Source organism: Halichoerus grypus, chromosome 2 (assembly GCF_964656455.1).
Source record: "Halichoerus grypus chromosome 2, mHalGry1.hap1.1, whole genome shotgun sequence".
NCBI classification, from domain to species: Eukaryota; Metazoa; Chordata; class Mammalia; order Carnivora; family Phocidae; genus Halichoerus; species Halichoerus grypus.
The window spans coordinates 33,796,482-33,819,972 of NC_135713.1; the positions used below are offsets into that span (position 1 = coordinate 33,796,482).

Sequence of the window (23,491 nt, forward strand, 5' to 3'; positions counted from 1 at the left end):
TCGTGGCTGGAAGGGCGGGGGAAGGGGCGGGGACAAAGTTGGAGGGCCGAGGAAGTGGGGTGAGAGAGTGACGTGGGGTGGCCCGAGAGCCGGCCTGCCAATTACAGAGCGGCGAGAGACAGCGAGAGCCAACGGGAACGGAGTGAGAGGTTCTCCGACCAATTGGAGTTTAGTGAGAGGAGACGGGAGCCAATGAGGTCTCCGCGTCCCACCACTGGGGAGAGATGGTCAAGTGTGGGAGGCAAGTTGGTCCCCACTTGCGAGTCTGTCAGGTTGCCTAGCAACAGAGCTGGGCTTCACCTGTGAGATTTCTGCAATACTTTATTTGAATTCAGTCTTAACGTCTTCTGATTTCCAGAGCAGCCAAACGCGCCTGCATGACAAGTTTGAACAGGATGTCACTCAGAATTTGTAAATGTGTAAGTATTCTAGACACCCGATTTGTAAATACCTAATACCTCTATTCAAAACTACCTTGACTTTTTAAGAGACTGCTATTGGGACAATTCTTCCTAAGTAAACTGGAAACAAGATGGTTTGGGGTTAGACACACCAGTGAGGACGGTAAGGGGCCTTGCCTGAGCAGGGAAATTGATCCTGATTCTAGGAGTTTTACTAGCTCATGCACTCTGAAGGAAGGGGCTCCATCTGACCCCAGTGTATCTTCTGAGCTAGATATGTGGTAGGTGCCAATTGTTGGAAGAAGGAAGGGGCCCCATAATTGGTACAGCAAATCCATAGGATATAAACTGCCTAGCTCCCCCAGAAAATAGAGAGGAGCAAGTTGGAGGAAATCACTGGAAGACTGTGAGAATCCAAAGGAGGACAATTATGGCTTTAAATTAGACTCTACCTCATCTCCTCAGATTGAGAAACCGTAAAACTTAGCTTTGATGGGGACCATGAGAGATTCAGAGTTGTTTATATCTCTCTCGCTCTGTTTTATTGAGACCCAGGAATGCTGTTGATAAGAGGCCATTGATGATTCTGCGCATCACACAACTACCGTTATAGGAAATTTATTATCCACTATAGATACTAACCTAGTAAGGACATTCTCAGCAGCAAAGTGGCAAAATATATTGGCAGTGGAACCGCTGGGAAGTGGTGGCATAAGTTACTCGTGGGAACGGACCACTCAATGGTTATCACTCCGTAGTATTATTGCCCATTTCAGACTCTCATAAAGTAACTGGGTGATAGAGAGAGGAAAATTGCCTGGATGTGATCATCAGCAATTGTGAGGGGGGAATTAAACATTCTTGGCATATTAGAATGTACTGAAAGGCATTGAGGACAAACACAAGAAAGTAGATACAGCTTTGTCCTTAGAAAGGGATAGCAAATAGTACCAACTCCAGGAGTTCATAGTAGGAAATGATTAGCCAGATAGCTGTGAGGATGATCATCTTGAACAAACAAAAAAGTCCCACAAGGCACAGATTGTCTTTTTGATCAAATTAATCTTCAATTAAGCAAAGTGAGCATGGTACAGGGAAGCTAAGCAATGAACAATAAAATGGGTTAATAATTAGATGTAGAGCATCTCAATTGAATTTTTAAGAACAAGCCTCTGAGATTCTGTGGAATATAATAGCAGATAATACCAGGCTACAGAAATATTAGCTATGGCCCATGCGAATGAGGACAAAATATACATATATTTATTTTCGAAGGGGCTGCAAGTTTTTTGAGCCACAATTTTACACAAGCACAGTGGAGTCAATGTCATACTAGAATGTGCATATTAAGATCTTTGTTTTATTATAGTTTCTAAATTTAATGCTAAGTCATGTTGGTCACGCACTATAGATGCTTTACATCAAAGGCAAAATATAGTTTATTGTTCTGCCCACGAAAGGAACAAGTTTATTAAGAGGCAGGAAGATGTAATGATAACATTTTGTATTATAAATTCATTCACTGAACATTTACTTTTTCCTTACTCTGTGGCAGGGATTGTGGTAGACCCCTGCTGTCCAATGACAAGCATTAGTTACATGTGGCTCTTGAGTACTTGAAAGGTGGCTAGTGCAAAGTGAGATGAGATATAAGTGTCAAACACACACCACATTTTAAAGACTTAGTCCAGGGGCGCCTGGGTGACTCAGTCACTAAGCGTCTGCCTTCGGCTTGGGTCATGATCCCAGGGTCCTGGGATCGAGCCCCACATCGGGCTCCCTGCTCTGCAGGAAGCCTGCTTCTCCCTCTCCCACTCCCCCTGCTTGTGTTCCCTCTCTCGCTGTGTCTCTTTCTAATAAATAAATAAAATCTTTAAAAAAAAAATAAAGACTTAGTACAAAAACAGGAAATATCACCTTCATTATTTTTATATTGATATATGTTATAATGATAATATTTTGACTATATGGGGTTAAATAAAATATAATACTAAAATTAGTTTCATCTGTTTTAGTTTTAGTGTAGCTGCTAAGAAATGTAAAATTTTATATGGACTCCCATTTGTGGCTCCCATTTGTGCTAGACAGTGAGAAGACACAATGAAAGACTCTTTCCTCAAAGAGTTCATAGTCTAAAGAATGGAGAAGAGAAAAGTAAATATAGCAAAAGGCTGGGCTTCCAGCCTTTTTCTCACTAGGTAAAGAGTAGGAGAGGGTGGAGTAGGAGGTAAAAGGAGTGTTAATAGAACAGCATCTGATATTTTTTCCTTACCGCTTGGAGGGAAAGGAGTGAGTTCAATGGAATATTCTTCCCACAGTGTGATCCTGAGGTTAATCTCCTTCTCACTTGTCAACATTTGTAATAAGAGTTTCCTGAGTATCAGCTGTTTTTCAGGGATGGTAGTATGTGTCTTATATACACTATCCCTCCAGTTTACCACTGGGGAAACTGAGGTGCAGAGAGGTTAGGTGACTTGTTTCAAGTTACTCAGTTACAAAGTAGAAAAGATGAGTTCCTATCCAGGTCTTGTGATGTCAAAACCCATGTTCCTTCTATGTTCTATATACAAAAACACAGTTGTGTTCAAAGAAGGTAGACTGGGGTGGGTGGTAGATGTTGAGTAAAGGAAGGTAAGTAACTTCTCCCGAGAGGCCTCAGAGGACAGCACTTACTAGTCTGGGGACTCTTACCATACAACAGTTTGGTGCCTGGCTCATGGGCTCCGCAGACTTTTTTCATCAGCTTGCTAAGAACAAGTCCATCTCTGAGGGTTGCACTACACTCACCAAGTTTATGATGCATAAAATCAGAATGCCCCTTTACTATTTATAGTACAAAAGGGACCACAACCCTTGAAGTCTACATGACTCACCCTCTAGGTTAACCAACATGGGAAGTCATGTCATCCTCAGAACATTGATTGGTAAACATGGAATTGGGAAGAAAATTAGAAACACAGTTCTTTCAAGCTCTTCTTCTCATCAGGTTAAGATAACATTATGTATCCATTTTTCAATAGGATGGTCTTCCCAACAGGAGTGAAGATATGCCAAGGCCATGAAACTACCAATGAACTTCACCCATGCCACCTTAAGACTGGCTTTGCCATTGACTCAAGAATATTTAAAATCCACTCCTAATCTCTTTTTTCTGTGACCCATCCTTAATTGGACACCATTTGCATTTGTATCTATCTCCTTTTTTATTAGTCCATGGCCGACCATCTCTACTTCCCCTGTCTGTTCTCTAAACAAGTCAGTACAATCAATCAGGTTAAAGTCTAGTCCTAACTGCCTGAGCAACATTTGGTTTCTTTAAAGTGACTTTTTTTTTTTATCTCTGCTTCAGTGTGCGTCAACTTTTTAAAGCTTATTCTTCAGCAGATGACCCTGCTTCCAGGTCCTTAGAAGACAACTCACAGAAGACTCCACATCCTGAAAGAATGCTCTGCCTTCAGTCTCCCTCACAGCAGTGTATGGAAGGAATGTATTAAGACAGTGCCCAGCCCACAAATAGCCTGAGTAATGCAATGTGGTTACAAGTGAGTAACCCTAGAAGTGGAGCACACAGGCAGGCATGAACACTGAGGCCCAAAGCTGAGAAGTAAAGAGACACTAAATACTTCACACTGTAAAGAGCCATACTGAAGCCAGTTTCATTCCTACAAAGGGCTTTTGAACTGGTGAAAGAAAAACCTTTCTACCATCAACCACCACCTGCCCTCACCACCATGGGGTGGTGAGGGTAGGAAGAGAGGGAGGTCAAGAGACATCAGTACAGGGAGGAGTTTGGGATTCCAGGGAGAGGACAATATCTTCTTGCCCTCTGGAGGAAGGGTGGTTCTCTCTCCATTACTACCAGGTTAAATCAAAGTTTGGGGTTGTTCACAGGAAGAGGAAACTGGCATTCCCCTCCCCCGCTGCCTGATTGCTGAGCTGTAGAGCCTCAAGTCCTGTTCCACGGAACACTTCGGGGCAAGGAGGAACAAGTCTTGGACGAATTTTACATATATCCCAGGGGGAGGGGAGGAGCACATTAAATATAAAGATTAGGGTCTGCTATTGGTCCGTAGATTTTTGAAAGAAAACATGTTGGACCGGTCGCACGAGGTCGCATGAGGAGGTGCCTGGGAAGAAGACCAACCCTATCCTGACACTACAACAATAAGGGAGTATGAAAGAGAGCCTCGGAGGTTCCCACAGCTCCATGTAAAGGCGTTCGTAGTACACAAGGAGCAAGAGCTCTGTGGCTGCTGGGTACCCATCTCCCCATGGTTTCGTTCCACTAACCCCGTGGCTTTGGTTGGCTTTTATCTCAGGCTTATTTAGTCCCATCACAAGATGGTTGCAACAGGTCTAAGCATGTCCTCGCCTAACAATATCCAAAGGCTGGAAGAAGGAAAAAGGGCATCCTTCCCTAAATCCCTTTGGAAGAGCAAAGACAACTTTTCCGGAAGCCTCCTTAGACTTCCTCTCATATTTCATTGAGCAGAATTGCATCACATGCCTGTTCCTAAATCAATCATGATGGGAGAATGCCATCATCAGTATTAGCTTCAGCCTTCCGAAAAAGAATTTCTGGATTCTGGGGCGCCTGGTTGGCTCAGTTGGTTGAGTGTCCAACTCTTGATTTCAGCTCAGGTCATGATCTCAGGGTCACGATATTGAGCCCCGCATCAGGCGTGGAGCCTTCTTGCGATAATCTCTCTCTCCCTCTTTCTCTGCCCCTCCCCCCACTGTTCACGTTCTCTCTCTCTCTCTCTCTAAAACAATTTTAAAAATAAAATAAAAAAGAATTTCTGGATTCTATTTACAAGGAATGTGGATCAAAGGACTAAAAGATAGGCAGGAACTGTGTCTGCCATGTGGAGGAGTCCCCAGCTGGGAGCTGCACCACAGTCATCTTCCTATGTGTGGATATGGGTGTCTGGGGGTCTGGGGGCTGCATCGAGGCTGAGTAATCACAGAACTCTTCCTACCAGATGTGGGATTTTATGGCAAGACACTCCCTTTAAGCCCTAATTGGTTGCTGGTTAATTTAATTTGGAGATGCCATTTACTGGTGTATTAGTTAATACTCTTTTGATTGCAAAGAACAGAAACCAACATAAACTAGCTTAATCAATTTGTTCGCATAATGAAAAATCAGGAGGTTGGTTTTATTTCAAGGATTATTGGATTCAAGAGGTCAGTTGATGTCTTTTACTATTACAGTGCTCTCCAACGTTGAAGAGTGATTTCCTTGGTGTTGGCATTTTTCTCAAAAAGGCACCCTTTCTTGCTCAAGATTCCCATCCCACAAGGTTAACAGGTGGAAACAAGATAAGCAAAGTCCTAGTTCCCATAGAGCTTTCTTTCTAGTGGGGTGGTCTAAAGAAAAACACACTCCTATGTGTTTCCTCTACTCTCAGTCCTCGAACACTACTTCACTTCTGACACCAGACATGTGGGTTTCCCACACATTAAGTAATTCTTTGACACCAGCTAGCTGTCCTGCAATTTAACTCAATTCTGACACTGTCTACCTGGAAATAGCATCCGATCTTACAGTTTCAAGGCTCAGTCTCACGAGACTACCCCCCTCTCAAACCACTTCAGATCCCAATCACAATTCCTGGTTATTACCTGTGCTTCTGACCCACCACCTATACATCAGAGATTCCCACAGCACCTTCCTTAGGTTTCATTAATTTGTTAGAGCAACTCACAGAACTCAGGAAACCAGTTTACTTACTAGATCATTGGCTTGTTACAAAGGATTTTAAGGATACAAACCAATAGCCAAATGAAGAGATACATAGGGCAAGATCCAGAAGTGTCTCAAGTACAAGAGCTTCTGTCCCCACGGAGTTTGGAGTGTGTCATCCTCCCAGCATTGGGTGGGTCACTAACCCAGAAGCTCTCCAAACTCTGTCCTTTTGGGGTTTTATGGAGGCTTCATTTCTTAGACATGGTTGATCGAATTCAATCTCCAGCCCCTCTCCCCTCTCTGGGGGTCGGGGAGGGGGGGACTGGGGCGGCGGGGAGGAGTGAAAGTTCCAATCCTCTAAACACAATGTTGGTTCCCCTGACAACCAGCCAGCATCCTTAGGTGCTTTCCAAAATTTACCTCATCAACATAAACTCAGGTGTGGTTGAAAGGTTTGTTATGAATAACGACACCTTTATCACTCATCACTTAGGATATTCCAAGGGTTTTAGGAGCTCTGTGCCAGAAATGGGACACAGACCAAAAATACATTTCTAATTATAAATCACAATATTAAAGTTGGGAAGGAGCCAGAGAAATATGTAAGCAAATATATAAATTAATTAATTAATAAGCTGAAATATTTCCAGATAAAATAGTATTAAGCAAATAAAGCAGGAGAATATTATTGGCTGGGAGGAGGATGGTGATACATGAGGTGATGAGGAAAACAGTCATTTTTTTGTGACAGTGGAGCTGAGAAATGATCAGAAGGAGCCAGCCATATGAAACGCTGGGTGTTGCAAGAACAGCAAGTACAAAGTTTCTGAGACGAACATAAACTTCTTGTGTTTGAAGAACAAACAAAAGACAGGGTGACTGAGCTGAGTTTAAAGAACTAATAGGTGTTAGCCAGACTTGGAGAGGGGGGATAGTCATAATTTATTTTAGGCAAAGAGAATAGTAGCAAGTACAGGAACCATAACTTTAACCAGAAGTACACTCAACGTCAACCAAGTTTTCAATGCTTATTATGATACACTCGGAATGCCAGTTTCGACGATGGTTGCCTGGAGAAGTGCAGGCAAATAAAATATGTAATCAAGAATATGGAATGCCAATTCACAAACATGTTTAAAAATATATTTTTGAAAATATCTTTGATACATGCAGGCATATCCTGTCCAGGATTGATGTGTTTATGTGGGGAAAGTACAGAGAGCTCTAACTTTCAGGGCTTCCAACTGAGCAAAGGAAGTGCTACTATGCAAAAGTTGTTTTAAAATAGTAACTTTGGGGCGCCTGGGTGGCTCAGTCAGTTAAGCGTCCAATTCTTGGTTTCCGCTCAGGTCACGATCTCATGGATCATGAGATCAAGCCCTGAGTCAGGCTGTGCTCCTGGTTCAGTGGGGAGTCTGCATGAAAGATCTCTCTCTCCCTCTGCCCTTTTCCCCACTTGCTTGTGTGGGCACATGAGCCCTCTCTCTCTCCAATAAATAACTCTTAAAAAAATAAAATAGGGGGCGCCTGGGTGGCTCAGTGGTTAAGCCTCTGCCTTCGGCTCAGGTCATGATCCCAGGGTCTTGGGATCGAGCCCCGCATCGGGCTCCCTGCTCAGCGGGAAGCCTGCTTCTCCCTCTCCCACTCCCCCTGCTTGTGTTCCCTCTCTCGCTGTGTCTCTCTCTGTCAAATAAATAAATAAAATCTTAAAAAAAAAAAAAAATAGTAACTGTTTATATTCCAGAATACCCTTACTCTCAAAATGAGAGTCCTAAATTGTAGCAAATGTTAAAATAAAGAATAATTAAGGATCAATATGCCCAGAACGGTTATCAATATTGTTACTGAAAGCTGAATATTTAAGAAAAAGTCAGGAAGAAATAAAAGGAAAGTTTGGTTGCCATTTTTAAATATTGGCTTGAGGGGCGCCTGGGTGGCTCAGTGGTTAAGCGTCTGCCTTCGGCTCAGGTCATGATCCCAGGGTCCTCGGATCCAGCCCCACATCGAGCCCCACATCGAGCCCCGCATCGAGCCCTGCATCGGTCTCCCTACTCAGTGGGAAGCCTGCTTCTCCCTCTCCCACTCCCCCTGCTTGTGATCCCTCTCTCGCTGTGTCTCTCTGTCAAATAAATAAATAAAATCTTTAAATATTGGCTTGAGGCTCAGTTTCTGAACACAGAAATGGATGTTAATTTACTGTACCCACATACTGAATGCTTCTAGTTTAAAAAGTAGAAAAAATATGATATAATGAGCATGAGAACTTCAATATTTCTTGTTTTAGCTATTTTCTTCCTTGATTCTCCTACTTGGGACCAAGATTTATTGTTGTATTAACTTTTTGTTTTGTGGACTTTAATTGTTTTATATATATAAAGATTTATTTTAGAGAGAGTGTGTGCATGACCCTGAGATCATGACCTGAGCAGAAATCAAGAATCAGATGCTTAACCAACTGAGCCACCCAGGCGCCCCTGGGCTTTAATTCTTGATAAGTTGAATTTCGTGCTTGATCTCTCCAGTGATAATAAAAGCACTATAGAATATGAAACTGTGGGGTTAGGTATGACCTGTTTTAATACATGAGAATATTTGGTTATTTGCCCTACTGCCAAAAATTGTTGTAGTACACATTTGTCGCTTTTTCTTTTCCCTTCTTCGCATGTGGACCTCTTTCCCATATTTAAGGAATTCCCCATGAATTCTTTTCCTCCTACAATCAGATGAAAACAGCAGATACTTACTTTCCCAGATCACCTAACGAGGAGAAAGCATTTAGCCTCTCAGATGCATCCACCTGGGTCTTTGAATCCGAGGTTAGTGTTGCAAAGAAGCAAGGCAAGGAGAGAATCCTGACAGTGGCCGCACCGCCCGTTTTCTGGGGGCCAAAGGCCAGAAGTGTGCTCAACAGCAGTGATGCAGGCCACGGCCCTTGCACCCGTGTGGCGGGCGCATCAGGCCCCTCCTGACGGGAGAGCCTCCTTTCGTTTCTGTCCATTTTCCAATCCTGCCTTTTCAGCCTTCCCTGAAGGTCTCTAAGACGCACCCTATCGTTGCAGTAAATCCCTTTTCTGTTTAAACCCAGCCAGAACTGGTGTCGGATACAACGGCTGACTTTCTATGGTTGTACCTTGCTGAATTAATTGTACTTTGCTGAATTTAGGTTTTAAAAAAAACCCTCTGAAGTTATTTCATTCTCTGTGTTGTTATTGGGAGAGTATGAGTGTGGGATTTTAACTGATAGGTGTTTTAATCCAACTGTGTCTGTGTCTTTTTAAAATTGGTCCTTGTGAAACCCAGAAAGATAACACAAAGATGGTGTAGCCCTTGCTGGGGGGGGGGGATGGCACGTGGAGGGTATGACTATATAATTCTCCTGGCCCCTCTGTACCCACTTACTGTCCCCTCCCCTGACAGGAAGGAGTGACTTACCTAACTAGAGACTTTGGAAGAAGACGCTAGGGATATACTCCCCCCTTCCTGTTGAGAGCTGCCGACTCGCAGAAAGAGGGTGCTCCCAGCGGTTCTTCACCAGGTAGGAACGGTGCAATGTCAGCCTGGCCCTTCTGAAAAAGGCCTGCCCTGGTCCACCACAGGTTCTGCTAGGATTTTTATCACTCCTTTATTTGCTTGCCCACAAAATTTTGTTCCTTTTGTCTCTTTTTCGAGGCTTTCTATTTTTATGGATGTATGGCTTTTGAGAAAGCCCACATGTGATCATATTAGTCAGTTTTCACTAGGAAGCAAATGTCAATGTTGCTTCATTCATATCTTTACTTGGAAGTCTCCGTCCTGGTTTTGGTGGCCCCTCTGCTAAAGGAGAAAGCTCACCAACTCTCAGCCTCGACTGTTGCTATGGGTCCAAGCTGCCCTCAACTTCAGGGAACACATGTCAAAATCTTGGGGGTCCCACCACAGTCGCACCTCAGTTGAGGTAAGATGGTCAAAGCACACCTCTGTCCAAAGGAATTCTCCTCACTAACTGGTCTTTTGAGTACTCCTCTTTGAACTCGTTCTGTCAGTCAGGGTTCAACCAGAGAAACAACCAACAGGGGATACATATTAAGAAATTTATTGCAAGCATTGAGTTACATGACTGTGGAGGCAAATCCATAGGGCAGGCCGTCCAGAAGGGCAGGCTGGAAATCTCTGGCCGCGGCCAAAGCTGTACCCCACAAGTGAAACTTCTTTTTCTTCGGAGAAACCTCAGCTCTGCTCTTAAAGCTTTTCAACTTTAGTTGACTGAATCAGGCCCACACAGATTACCTAGATAATCTCACTTAAAGTCAACTGATTTTGGATTGGGTTTTTTTTCAAAGACTTATTTATTTATTTCAGAGAGAGAGAGCATGAGCAGGAAGGGCAGAGGGAGAGGGAGAGAGAATCTCAAGCAGACTCTGAGCCCGATATGGGACTCTATCTCACGACCCTGAGATCACGGCCTGAGCCAAAACCAAGAGTCAGATGCTTAACCGACTGTGCCACCCAGGTGCCCCTGACTTTGGATTTTAATTACACCTACAAAAGACCTTCTCAGCAACACCTAGATTTCTGTTTGACTGAGTGACTGGGGACTGTAGTCTGGCCCTACTGACACATAAAATTGACCATGACAGCCTTATTATGGGGTGGGTATTTTTAGAATTATGAAACTAGTGTTTGAGCCTTTCCTTTGAAAATCTGCAACTTATTCTAGCACTCATTTTGGAATTTTGTGTCTATTATAGCAATTTAATTTCCTTAAGTACGCTCCTGATGCTCAACATAAGAGAATATTCCAGACAAATGAGCCTCTTATTTGTAGTTTCTTGACCCTCCCAGCCTCGCCCTCATCTTGTTGCATAACTCCCTCCTCATCGTATAACTGGCCATGCTTGTGTTGGTCCACTTAAGCCCCATGTTCTCTGGGTTCCCGCGCTGGAAGTAAAGTGTGGCTCTAACCTTGCTCCTCTGTAGTGAAAAACACCAAGCCAGGGAAAGTCCCACATCTTCATTCCCTGTGCCACAAATTGGGCAGCCCTTATTCCTTCTTTTTTTTTTTTTTAAAGATTTTATTTATTTATTTGACAGAGAGAGACACAGCGAGAGAGGGAACACAAGCAGGGGGAGTGGGAGAGGGAGAAGCAGGCTTCCCGCGGAGCAGGGAGCCTGATGCGGGGCTCGATCCCAGGACCCTGGGACCATGACCTGAGCCGAAGGCAGACGCTTAACGACTGAGCCACCCAGGCGCCCCTGGGCATCCCTTATTCCTTACAGAATTAAATACCAAAGCCACAGTCACTGAAAGCCCTACATCATGCTATTCTAGTCTATTGAAGAATCTTCTTACCAAACCCAATGGTTTGTTTTTCCTCAAATGCAGACTATCCTTTTCCATGTTTCTGACGTGGCTCATGCTCTTCTGTTCCCAGTGTCTCGCCCACTCCCCACCTCTGCCCTCAACTCCACCTACCAAGATCAGCCATCCTTCCAAGTCCACCACAAATGAAACCCCCTCCATGAATCCTTTCTTGATAGCCTCAGTTGGATGTCATGCCTCCCTCCTCACAACCTTATACTACTTATGGCACATACATTATTCTTGCTTCTATTATATTTATTCCACATATGGGTGTTATTTTCTACCCATCCCTAGAGTGGAAGCTCCCTGGGAGCAAACACAGTTCTGGCTCATGTTTCTATTGCCTCCAACATCTAGCACAATGCTTTGCCCAAAGTAGCTACTTAATAGCTATTTTCTGATACGAATGTAGTTGATCTGGGTCATTATTTCTCTAACAAGTTCGTGTAAGGAACTGCACATATAATGTCTGAATTAGGAAACCTGGTTTTGAGCTTAACCCTGTTAACTTTATTTTTTCTGGCCCTCATCTTTAAAATGAGAGGTGTAGGCCAGATGATTTTCAGAGTTCCTGCTATGATGTTCTTAACTTCTAAGATTTTTTTGGTGCCTAGAATGAGAATGCTGGGTTGTTTTCAGAGTTCCTCAAAGAAATAATCTTTGCTCAAAGAAAACAAGATACGCTCTTTAAGGTGACAAAGTTTGAGTGGCTGAGATGATGGTGGGTTGGCTGCCCTGACCTGCCCGGTCTTGCCCTGGCCAGGGTGGTGTGCTATCGACACCCACAAATCAGGGAACAGGAAAACTGGTCAGATGTGCTAGGATGACAGCAGGTGACATGGGAGCAAATGAAGGGCAGGGAGAGAAATTGAACACACTATCTCAAAGAGAGATGAGTGAACTGGGATTTCCAAGCCTTAAGGAAAGAGAAAGAAATGATATCAATGAGTGAAATCAAAGCAAAAAAAAATGTGAAAAGTCTTTGGGGGGAAAAGTGAGAATTTGGTTAAGAAAATCTTACTTTTCTAATTGTTAAAAGTATACTTTTAATTTAGATGAGTTTTAGGTTTACAGAAAAAGGCAAATATTGTACAGAGTTCTCCTGTACCCCGCACCCAGATTCCCCTATTGTTAATGTCCTACATATGGTACATTCGTCACAACTAATAAATCCACATTGATACATTATCATGAACTAATTTAGATTTCCTCAGCTTTTCTTTTTCTCTTCAGCATACCATCCATGATACCACATTACATTATCATGTTGCCTTAAGCTCTGACAGTTTCTCAGACTTTTCCTGTTTTGTTTTTGCTTTTAAATATTTTTTCTTTCAGTTTAATTGAGATATAATTGACATACAGCACTGTGTAAGTTTAAGGTGTACAGCGTAATGACTTGACTTACATATACTATGAAATGATGACCACAATAAGTTCAGTTAATACCATCATCTTGTATAGAAAGAAAGAAAGAAAGAAAGAGAGAGAGAGAGAGAGAAAGAAAGAAAGAGAGAGAGAAAGAAAAGGGAAAGGAAAAGAAAAGAAAAAGAAAAGAAAAAGAAATTTTTTTTTCCTTTTGAGGAGAACCTTCAGGATCTAACCTCTCAGCAACTTGCAAACCACACAGCAGGGTCATCTATAGTCACTATGCTGTAAACTCCATCCCCAGTACTTCTTCATCTTATAACTGGAAGGTTGTACCTTTTGGCCATCTTCATCCAATTCTCCTCCCCGCAGACTTCCCCTGTTTCTGTTAACCTTGGCAGTTTTGAGAAATGCTGGTGAGCTATCTTATAGAATGGCCCTCAATTGGAGTTTGATGTTTTTGCCATGCTTAGACTGGGGTTGTGGGTTTGGGGAAGAAGACCAGAGGTTAAGGCGCCATTCTCATCATATCACACCCGGCTTACACACTATCAGCCTGACTCACCACTGATAATGTCGACCTTGGTCACCGGCTGAGGTAGTCCACTGCCAAGTTACTCTTCCCCCTCCCCCTTCCCCATACTATACTCTTTGAAAGGAAGTCACTCTGCACAGCCCACTCCTAGGGGTGATACTGCTCTGATTTTATTTTCTCTCATCCTCCAGATTCATCTTGTTTTTCTTATAGCCTCCTTGTCACCCTAGCCCCATTACCTTTTTTCCTCTCCAGCTTTTGATGTAGTGGCATTTCCCCGTTGACAGATGAATTCCTATCAAAAAGCATTCCTTTCTCTCTACCTCCATTCCACCAGAAATGGGGTGTATTAGTCAGCTACCACTGTGTAATAAAATCACCCCCAAACTCAGTGATTTACGACAGCAATCATTTATGTGTCCACGTGCCCACAGGCTAACCAGAGGTTTAGGCAGGGGTCAGCAGAGAAGCTCCATTCAAGCTGTGGGTCTGGCCAGCTCAGACCTTTTCTCTGTGTGTTTTCATTCTGGGACCCAGACTGGAGGGAGAAGCTACCCAGAGTGGAGGATTCTTCTCCAATAACAGAGTGCAAGAGGCCAGCCTCACCACGCAGGCATTTTTTAAGCTCCTAATTGTGTCACATCTGCTACCTTGCCAAAGTAAGTCATGGGGTCAAGTCCAAAGTCAAGGGGAAGGGTAATACACTCTGCTTTTGTGGCAGGAACTGCAAAGTCACATGTGGGTACAGGGAAGGACAAAGAATTGGGGCCACTAATTCAGTATAGCACAGATGATCATAGTAGATGTCAAGTTCAGTGATCTGACACCACTCCCAATAACACAGGAGAACAGGTACCAGTTATTGGCATTGATCTTTAGCTATGGCTTTGGGGAAGCAGGCTCGGTGAAAAGTGGAAGCAGAGGGAAAACAAATACAAGCAAAAACATTACAGGCTCCCTTATCTCAAAGAGCTGTTGCTTTATCCTTTGTAACTTTATCCTTTGCTATTGTGCTCACTGTCTCTCTAACTCTTCCCATCTAGGTCTTCTTGGACGTTCTTGATAAAGAAAAGACAAAGGGAGGGTAGACAGTGACATTTCCTCAAACTTCTTTCCAGCCCAACGGAACAAATAAAGCGTGTGCCTAAAAGATAGGGACGCGTTATTTCAATGCTCAATGGAGAGATCGCGTAATTCCACCAACCTTATGGTCAGGTTTTACTTTTCTTCCATGTGACCACCGCCCCCACCAGAGCCCAAGGGTATTATCCCAGCTGTGCTGAGGGACAGGCAATTTGTGTACTTTCTGCCTTATTCCTGCTGCCCTTTGCAGCCTCAGCTACCAATGACCCACATGAAGTTGCTGCTCTGAGGGGCACAGACCTCCTCTGTTCTATTGGTGACGGCCCCGGTGTCACCACTCGGGTCTTGGGAGGACACTGCTCTCCCCTTGGCTATTCTTTCTGAAGCACAAGGCAGACCCCTGCCAACCCTCCACAGCAGAACTGAGGCCAGGTTGTAACTGTCTCACAGGGGCTCCGGGGTTAGCAATCGGAAGGCGAGAGTCGAGCTGGGGAGAATACCTTCACCTCAGAGGTCTTTCTTACTTTAAACAAACCAGAATACAGTTTTCCTTAAAACACAACTAATAGTTACTGGGCACCTCTTACATATCAAGCACTGTGTTTTATAGTAAATCCTCACAACAATCTTTTTTTTTTTTTTAATGACTTAAGACAACACAAATTGATTACCTTAAAGTTCTGGAGGTCAGAGGTCTGAAATGAGTGTCACTGGGCTAAAATCAAGGTGTGTCCGGGGCTGCGTTTCTTCTGGAGACTCTGGGAGGGGATCCGTTTCCTTGCCTTTTCCAGCTCCCAGAGGCTGCCATGTGTGTGGGCTTCAGCTGTTCCGCACCCCCCCCCCCGCCCCAAGCCCCTCAGCCAGCATGAGAGGGTCGGATTCCGTCACAGCACATCACCATTCTTCTTAGAGACAGACTATTTATTCTTCAGGGGGTCGCATCTCCTTCTCTGGCCGCACCATCTTTTGAGCTAGATTTTCCTATCTCCATTTACAGACAAACAATCCAACATTCTGTATAAGGACTGCAAGCAAGGTCTGATCAAAACAACCCGATGCTTTCTCCACCACATAATGCGGCACAAACAAAACAAAATCAAAGATCAACATTAGCTCCTAAAAAAATAATACTCATTTTAAAATGTAATTCAACTTATGGTAATAAATTGAATACTGACATCGTTTTTAAGTATTTCATAGTATTTCAGGGATGTTTAGTTTATAGAAGACAGTGTCACATACAGCTTCTAAGTTGCGTGTGTATGTTTTAAATAGCAATTTTTAACTCCATAAAAACTCATGCAGGACTATTACAACACATATTTTATTGGAATTATTTACATAATGGTTATTGTGAGTATATTAGTTCCAGAAAGTATATTTGCTGTGTCTTCACGGCCTCTGGTTTCTCAGCCTGAAATATGGGAAGATTGGCCTGATTTGGGGATTTGGTGTGGGGAACGAGAAATGCTGAGTTTCTCCTTTTATCCCTAAAATGTAACTTGAGCCCATTTTGGAGTGAGGAGCTATTTCTAACATAAAACATGAGTGTGGTTGTGTTGAGGGCAAACCCAGTTGAAATAAGCCTTATTCAGACATGTCCTGTCAGGGAATCAGAAGGTTGCCTGTGATCCCCAAGAGTCAGATACCTGAAATAGTCTCTTACGTAACCATTACTACTTGCTCCACTGTCTTGGAATGTAAATACAGCTAGATTTCTTTTATTTTCAACTGATTGCAAATTAATTTACCTTTATTCTCCACCACTAGAGTATTTCCTTCTCGAGACCTCTCTCTCTCTTCCACCTGAATAGTCTGAGAATTCAGTGCAAAACAGAGCACTCCTGTTTTCCAGACGCCAGATAGAGAGAGAGGTTGGAGTCTCCCAGCACAGTCGATGTGCTTGCTACCATAAGGTGCTGTTATTGTGTTCCATTTCCAGAATCCTTTATTAGCAACTTTATGGGTCACATATCCACGGAGCCCCGTCTATGTGCCAGACGCTGGGCTAAGCACCAGGAGTGTAGCTGGGGACACCCTAAACATGGTTTCTGTCCTCATGAGCCTGTCCCAGTACCATGGAGTCCACAGGATTACTGGCCCAGATGCACAGAGCGGCTTATGGAAATGCTCTATGCTTTGGTTCCACAGGTATGGCTCTCCAGGGTCACAACCAGGCTCAGACACTAGAACTTGAGTGGCAGGGTCTTGAGAGCTTTGACTCTCACCCACACCCCGAGGTAGAAAGGAATCCGCCTCCGTGCCCAGACACTAAGGCTCCGTTATCAACCCTGAGTCATCAGCGGAGAAGAATCCTGCCCTTCAGCTGAGTTGGGTTTTTGTTTTTAGTAGCAGTTGGTGCCTTGCCTGCCAGTGGGTTTTGGCAGGTTACTCTGACAGTTTTGCCTAACCCCCATTTCGGCAGTTCAGGTGAGAGTGTTGATCCCTTTTCCCAGATGCTCTGACCTCCTTGGGCCCATTATACGCTTCTTCCGCAGAATGTTGCATTGATCAGTGGAAGAAACTGCTGCTAAGCCATAAAGGGAGGGAGGGAGATCTTACTGTGTGACCTTTGCCTTCACTCACTGATCTTATATCCATGCAGCAAATGGAAGCCACTCAGGAAACCCTTCACAGAACAAGTAAGACCAGCGAGTCACCATTGCAAGGTGACTTCCTGTTTCTGCCTAGAAAAAAAGGGCCTGAGATCATTGAAACCATAGTAGCACTGCATGCTCCAAAGAATTCTTATTTACAGACTGTATTTGCTAATAAACCTTGAGTTTTTTTTTTTTTTAACTGAGATATAATCGACATATAACATTGCATCAGTTTCAGGTGTACAACATAATAATTTGATAGATGTATATACTGCAAAACGATCACAATACATTTAGTTAATATTCACCACAAGTGTTACAATTATTTTCCTTGTGACGAGAACCTTTAAGATCTACATTCTTGGGGCGCCTGGGTGGCTCAGTCGTTAAGCGTCTGCCTTTGGCTCAGGTCATGATCCCAGGGTCCTGGGATGGAGCCCCACATCGGGCTCTCTGCTCAGCGGGAAGCCTGCTTCTCCCTCTCCCACTCCCCATGCTTGTGTTCCCTCTCTGGCTGTCTCTCTCTGTGTCAAATAAATAAATAAAATCTTTTTTTAAAAAAAATCTACATTCTTAGCAACTTTCAAGTGTACAATACAGTATTAACTATAGTCACCATGCTATACATTATATCACCATGACTTATTTATTTTATAACTGGAATTTCATACCTTTTGGCTCCCTTCACCTATTTCACTCATCTCTCACCCCCTGCCTCTGGCAACCATCAGTCTGTTCTCTGAATCTACAAGTCCAGGGATTTTTAGATTCCACATACAAGTAAGATCATATGTGATCTTTTGTTAATTAGAGCCATGGGTGGGAGGGGGGGGAGAAAGAAAGGACAGTGATGCCTTGGGTGGGGGAGGAGGGGAGAAAGAGAGGACAGTAATTTTCCACAAAAGCAAAATGTCTGTGTATGTGTATGTGTGTGACGTAAGGTGTTATATATAAATACAAAATATTTTGTATATTTATGCCATTGCATGTTTTATTTATGAAATGTTGATTGCCTGTCTGCTAACCCATGAAGTCTAGAAATGGGCATTTCTGATGTCTCCCATACAGATCGTCAAATCACTAACCCAAACTGACAATGAAGTGAATTAAAGTTAAGCAAAAAGCTAAGCCAGCCAGCTTGCTACTCGCCACTGTTAGTGATACTGATTCCTTTGCATTGAATCCTGTTCCTTCATCAGTATACTTGGGAGATACATCCATATTGTTGCATGAATTATAGATTGTCCTTTCTCGTTGATGGATAGTATTTCATTTTATGAATGTAACATTCTAAACCTATCCATCCTGCTGTTGATGGGCACCTAGGTATTTTCCCATTTTCTGGCTGCTGTGAACGTTCTTTTCTTTCCTTTTTTTTTTTTTTTTTAAGATTTTATTTATTTTTGCAAAAGAGACAGAGAGAGAGCATGCACGAGTGGGGGTAGGGGGACAAAGGAAGAAGGAGACTCCCCGCTGAGCAGGGAACCCAAAGCAGGACTCGATCCTGGGACTCCAGGATCATGACCTGAGCCGAAGGCAGACGCTTAACCGACTGAGCCACCTGGATGCCCTGTGAACATTCTTTTACATGTATTTTGGTGAATATATTCACTAAACTAGATATTACTTAAGTGTAGGATTTGGGGACATAGCATAGGTATATAATTTTAGTAGATACTTCTAGACAGTTTTCCAAAGTGATTTTATTAATTTATACCCCCTTCAGCACACAGATTTCTAGTTGCTCCACATCCTTGTCAACACTTGGTATTTTCATTTTTTTAATTAAACCCATTCTGGTTCTCTCTCTCTGCTGCAGGAGGACACAGTGAGAAGGTGGCCATCTGCAAGCCAGGAAAAGAGAACTCTCACCAGAATCCCAACCATGGCAGTGCCCTGATCTGAAGCCTCCAGCTTGCCGAACTAGGGCCAGGTGGCACAGCCTAGAAGGACAGGAGAATTGACACTCTGCACAGGTGAACTTTGACCAATGAGAGATGGAAGCCAGAAGACAAATTCTTCTCCCTGCCTCCTCTGGACTGGCTGGAGGCCAGTCACCTCATACAGCTCTCTGAGGACATCTCCCAAGATAGCAGCAGCCAACTCATGATGCCCTCCCTTAGTATTTGTTTCCCCCTTTGCTTCTCTCACTCCCTTTTCCCCTTACTCCTGCTCTCCTGAGATTGAATTCCCAATAAAATGTTAGCACTTGAAAAAAACAAAACAAAACAAAACAAAACAAACCTATTCTGGTAGGTCCAGGGCAACTCTGAAAGTAGAGAATCAAACAGGGACTCATCTGTTTCCTTCACCCTTTATAATTCCCAAGGCCTCCATGATCCCATTTTCTTCCCAAACACCTATATTTTCTTGCAGATTGTACAATTTGTCTGCACTGTGATCTGGGTTTAGCCAAATCAGTCCATCAGAAACTATTTCTTCTGCCCTTCCTCCTCTACAAAGAATGTTCTTTAACTCACTGATATAGATCGTTACGCCCTGGGAGAAAGATGAACAAAAATGGAGATAAAGTCCGTTTTATGGATAGGCTGATGTCAGAGCTATAAGGAAGAGTTAAAGAACATAAAAATTCTGAGATTAAGAAAACTTGAGGGGCACCTGGGTGGCTCAGTCAGTTAAGCATCCAACTCCTGGTTTTGGCTCAAGTCGTGATCTCAGGATCGTGGGATCGAGCCCCGCATCAGGGTCTGCACTCAGCTGGGAGTCTGCTTGAGATTCTCTCCCTTTCCCTCTCCTGCTTGCTCACATGTGCTCTCTCTCTCTCTCTCAAATAAATAAATAAATCTAAGAAAGAAAGAAAAAAAAAGAAAGAAAAGAAAGAAAGAAAGAAAGAAAGAAAGAAAAAAAAAAAAAACAACTTGAGAACACTAGAGCCCAGTCCCACTGGGTTTATTTAATGTACTCTCTCAGGCCAGGTCTTGGTGGAATTTAACCCTTAGTACCCTTCTCACTCTTCAGTGGAGGGTGATTATAGGAGGGCATGACTGTTCTGTGGTGTCTTGTTTTCATTGTAATTGGCCAAATGGGAGGTCACCTGCCTATATAAATTTTATCACTAAATATTTACTGAGTGCCTACTAAGTGCTAAATCCTGGATGAAGGAAGGAGATATTTACTCGCTCAGTGGTTTATGCAGAGGTAGAGTGGCAACAAGATGGAAAAGCTACAATATACCAATTAATCGAATTATCTGCCAATGATTTGTGGGAAAGAGTATAATCACAGCATTTAGGATAGGTTGTGGTGAACTTGGAGTTCTCTTAAGTTTACCAGAGGGAAACCATGTGATTTTAAAAATGTTATAATTGGGGCGCCTGGCTGTCTTAGTCTGTAGAGCATACAACTCTTGATCTCAGGGTTGTAAGTTTGAGCCCCATGTTGGGTGTAGAGATTACTTAAAATAAAATCTTTAAAAAAAGTGCTATGGGGGACGCCTGGGTGGCTCAGTCGTTAAGCGTCTGCCTTCGGCTCAGGTCATGATCCCAGGGTCCTGGGATCGAGCCCCGCATCGGGCTCCCTGCTCTGCAGGAAGCCTGCTTCTCCCTCTCCCACTCCCCCTGCTTGTGTTCCCTCTCTCGCTGTGTCTCTCTCTGTCAAATAAATAAATAAAATCTTTAAAAAATAAAAAAAAGTGCTATGGTTGTCAAAAGAGCATCCAGTTGATTATATAAAGTGTGAAACATATGCCATAGTACTATTTGTTCTGTGATATATAAAAATCCAGATCTCACAAGGAGGTGTACTAATACCAGTCTTAGGTCATCTTTACCCACCTTCCCACATGTGCTAGTCAAGCTTCCTGATATGATGAGTGGAAGCATTCTAAATTGTCTTCTAGCCAACCCAATTTGGACTGGAATATTTAGTGGATGTTTGATGGTGCTACACAGAGTCCATGTTTCTACAAAATGGAAGATCCTTTTCAACTTAGATTAGATTGAAAGCTACAGTAGTCTTCCCATCAAAAGGGGTAAATAAAAAACTTACCCACCACCTCAGAGTGACCAGAACACAGAGGCAGGCTTTTATCTCAGAAAGAGAAAGCTGGGGGCTATGCTGATAGACAGGCCATTGCCAAATTTTAGGTATTTGGAGACAGACGTAGTGCAGACATTTTGCATTATTGAAGGGCATAGCTCTCTCCAGCAAAAGAATTGATAAGAATCCTATCATTTGAAAAACTTAGAATTTTGAACAGCTTCTAATACACAAATGCAGAATTCTCTGCAATTAGGAGGAGGAACCCTGATATCTCCAGTGAGTGACTGACAAAAAGAAGATGAGCAGATATAAATAATCTGGAAGCCTGGCCATACCTGGGAAAGAAGTAAAATATGCATACCAGACGAATAATATAGAAAGTAGTTGTAGTTTATCAGACTCTGGTTGCCTGAATAGTGAATTATATATACAGTTCATTATTAGAGAAGGGTATTACACTCTAACACACTACTTGGCCGAGCAGAGAACAAAACTTACATAGTCAGGGTGGTTCAAATGCTGTTTATTGATTGCGTTAATTTTCTAATGCTGCATAACAAAGTACCACATACTACCTACCTAAAATAACACCTACTTATTAGCTTACAGTCTGTAAGTCAGAAGTCCAGACATGGCATGACTAGGTTCTCTGCTTAGGGTCTCACAATGCTGAAATCAAGATATTAGCTGGGTTGCATTCCCTCTGGAGGCTCCATGAAACAATCTGCTTCAAGCTCATTTTTGTTCCTGGCTAAATTCAGTTCCTTGTGGGTGTAGGACTGAGGTCCTTGTTTCCTTGGTAACTGCCAGTTGGAGGCTGCTCTCACCTGACTTGTATTGGGGAGCAAGAATTCCTGTCCCCTCAAAGGTCCTTCTAGCTGGGCTAAGAATCAAATCGACATGAGACAGATTAGCAGGAGAAGATCAAATTTAATAAGTGTACATAAGGGGAATCCACATAGACATGGAAATTCCAAAGACAGTCAGGCAAAATGAGATATATATGTCATTCTGAACCAAGGAGAAGGGGTTAAGTGTCTGGGATTTCAGAAGAAAGGAATACATTTCACAGGGTGATAAGAAGAGCAAGGTTTGGGAATTAAGATATTTGCCCTACCATAGAGATGGGTCACACAGATAAAATTTATCTCTGTTAATAACACTTATTCTGGGAAAGACCCCCAATTTAGATTCTTCCATATAGTTAAGGGGGGTGGGGCTGGGAGGGGCTGTCCTGAACCCCTTCACTTGCCCGCCTCCATCTTCAAAGTTAGCAATGGCATGTTGAATCCTTATGTTTTGAATTTCTCTTGACTACCCTGTCTCTTGACTTCTAGACCCAGACTTAGAGAACTCCTGTGATTAAGTCACACCCATGCAGATAATCTCCCTATCTTAAGGTCAACAGATTTGTGACCTTAATTACATCTGAAAATTACCTTCCCTGCAACACCTAGATTAGTGTTTGGGAGAAGGCACGTGTATACCAGGGCAGGAAATTGGTGTGGTGCATGTGTGGAGGAGATCAGCTTTAGAATTTTTCCAACTACATTGGTTTTCAATTTTTGAATCTACCTTAGATTCTAGACCAGTGATTCTCAACTGGGGTAGGTAGTGAAATTGCTCTCCTCTCATAGGGAGCATTTAGTAACATCTGGAGAACAGCTAATCCACCTATAATGGATAAGAGAGTCCCCAAAATAAATATCCAGCCCAAGATGTCAGTAGCATCAGGGTTGAGAAATCCCACCTTAAAGAAAGCGTGAAGGAACATTCTCCTCCTCCTCCTCCTCCTCCTCCCCCTCCCACTCCCCCTCCCTACACCTTCTCCTCTTCCTTTACAGAATTATCGTTATCACCCTCAGCCACGTAAATGTAAAAGTACTGCAGATGTGACACAGATGGAAGATAAAAAAAGACAGAAGGAAAAGGATCTGGAGTATTATCTACATCTTACATACAGAGGAAACTTAAATTCTAGAATCCATAGGTTAATGGATGGTATATGGTGGGTATATTATTCAGTTACAAAGATAAAGAAAAAGAATAGTAATAAAACTCAAGATGGGGAGGGAGAAGGGAAAGGAAGTTGGGAGTAGTAAGAAGACAGTAGACATTGCCTAAAATTGATAAACAAAAAATACTTTCAGCATTTCATTTAAAATGATGGAAGTAACCACTGATGGGTTACCCCCAAATATGGCATGTTGACATATTGAATATTTTAAGCTGAAGGACTTCAAGAAAACGGGACAAGCAAGAAGGTCACTCTGACCTTCTCCCTATCTTTCTCCTTGAAACAGGTCATAAAACCCTCAGATACAAGATGAAAACTTATTAAATAAATGTATATGTTTTTCTTCTGTTAATGCCTTTGTCAGCTTAATTTTCAGACCCATTTAGGGACCCTAAGAGGATCAAGGAAAACTTCTCTTCCCTTGTAACACCAGAACTAAAACTTTTAAAGAGATT

General features: G+C 42.9%; 1 long non-coding RNA gene across 1 annotated transcript; it reads left to right on the forward strand.

The window, feature by feature from the left end:
- Positions 1 to 184: 184 nt before the first annotated feature.
- LOC144381072 (uncharacterized) lies at positions 185 to 19,260 on the forward strand. Its single transcript, XR_013445539.1, has 3 exons — positions 185 to 419; positions 9,508 to 9,625; positions 18,837 to 19,260. It is a non-coding gene; the product is annotated as an uncharacterized LOC144381072 (long non-coding RNA).
- Positions 19,261 to 23,491: the final 4,231 nt, after the last annotated feature.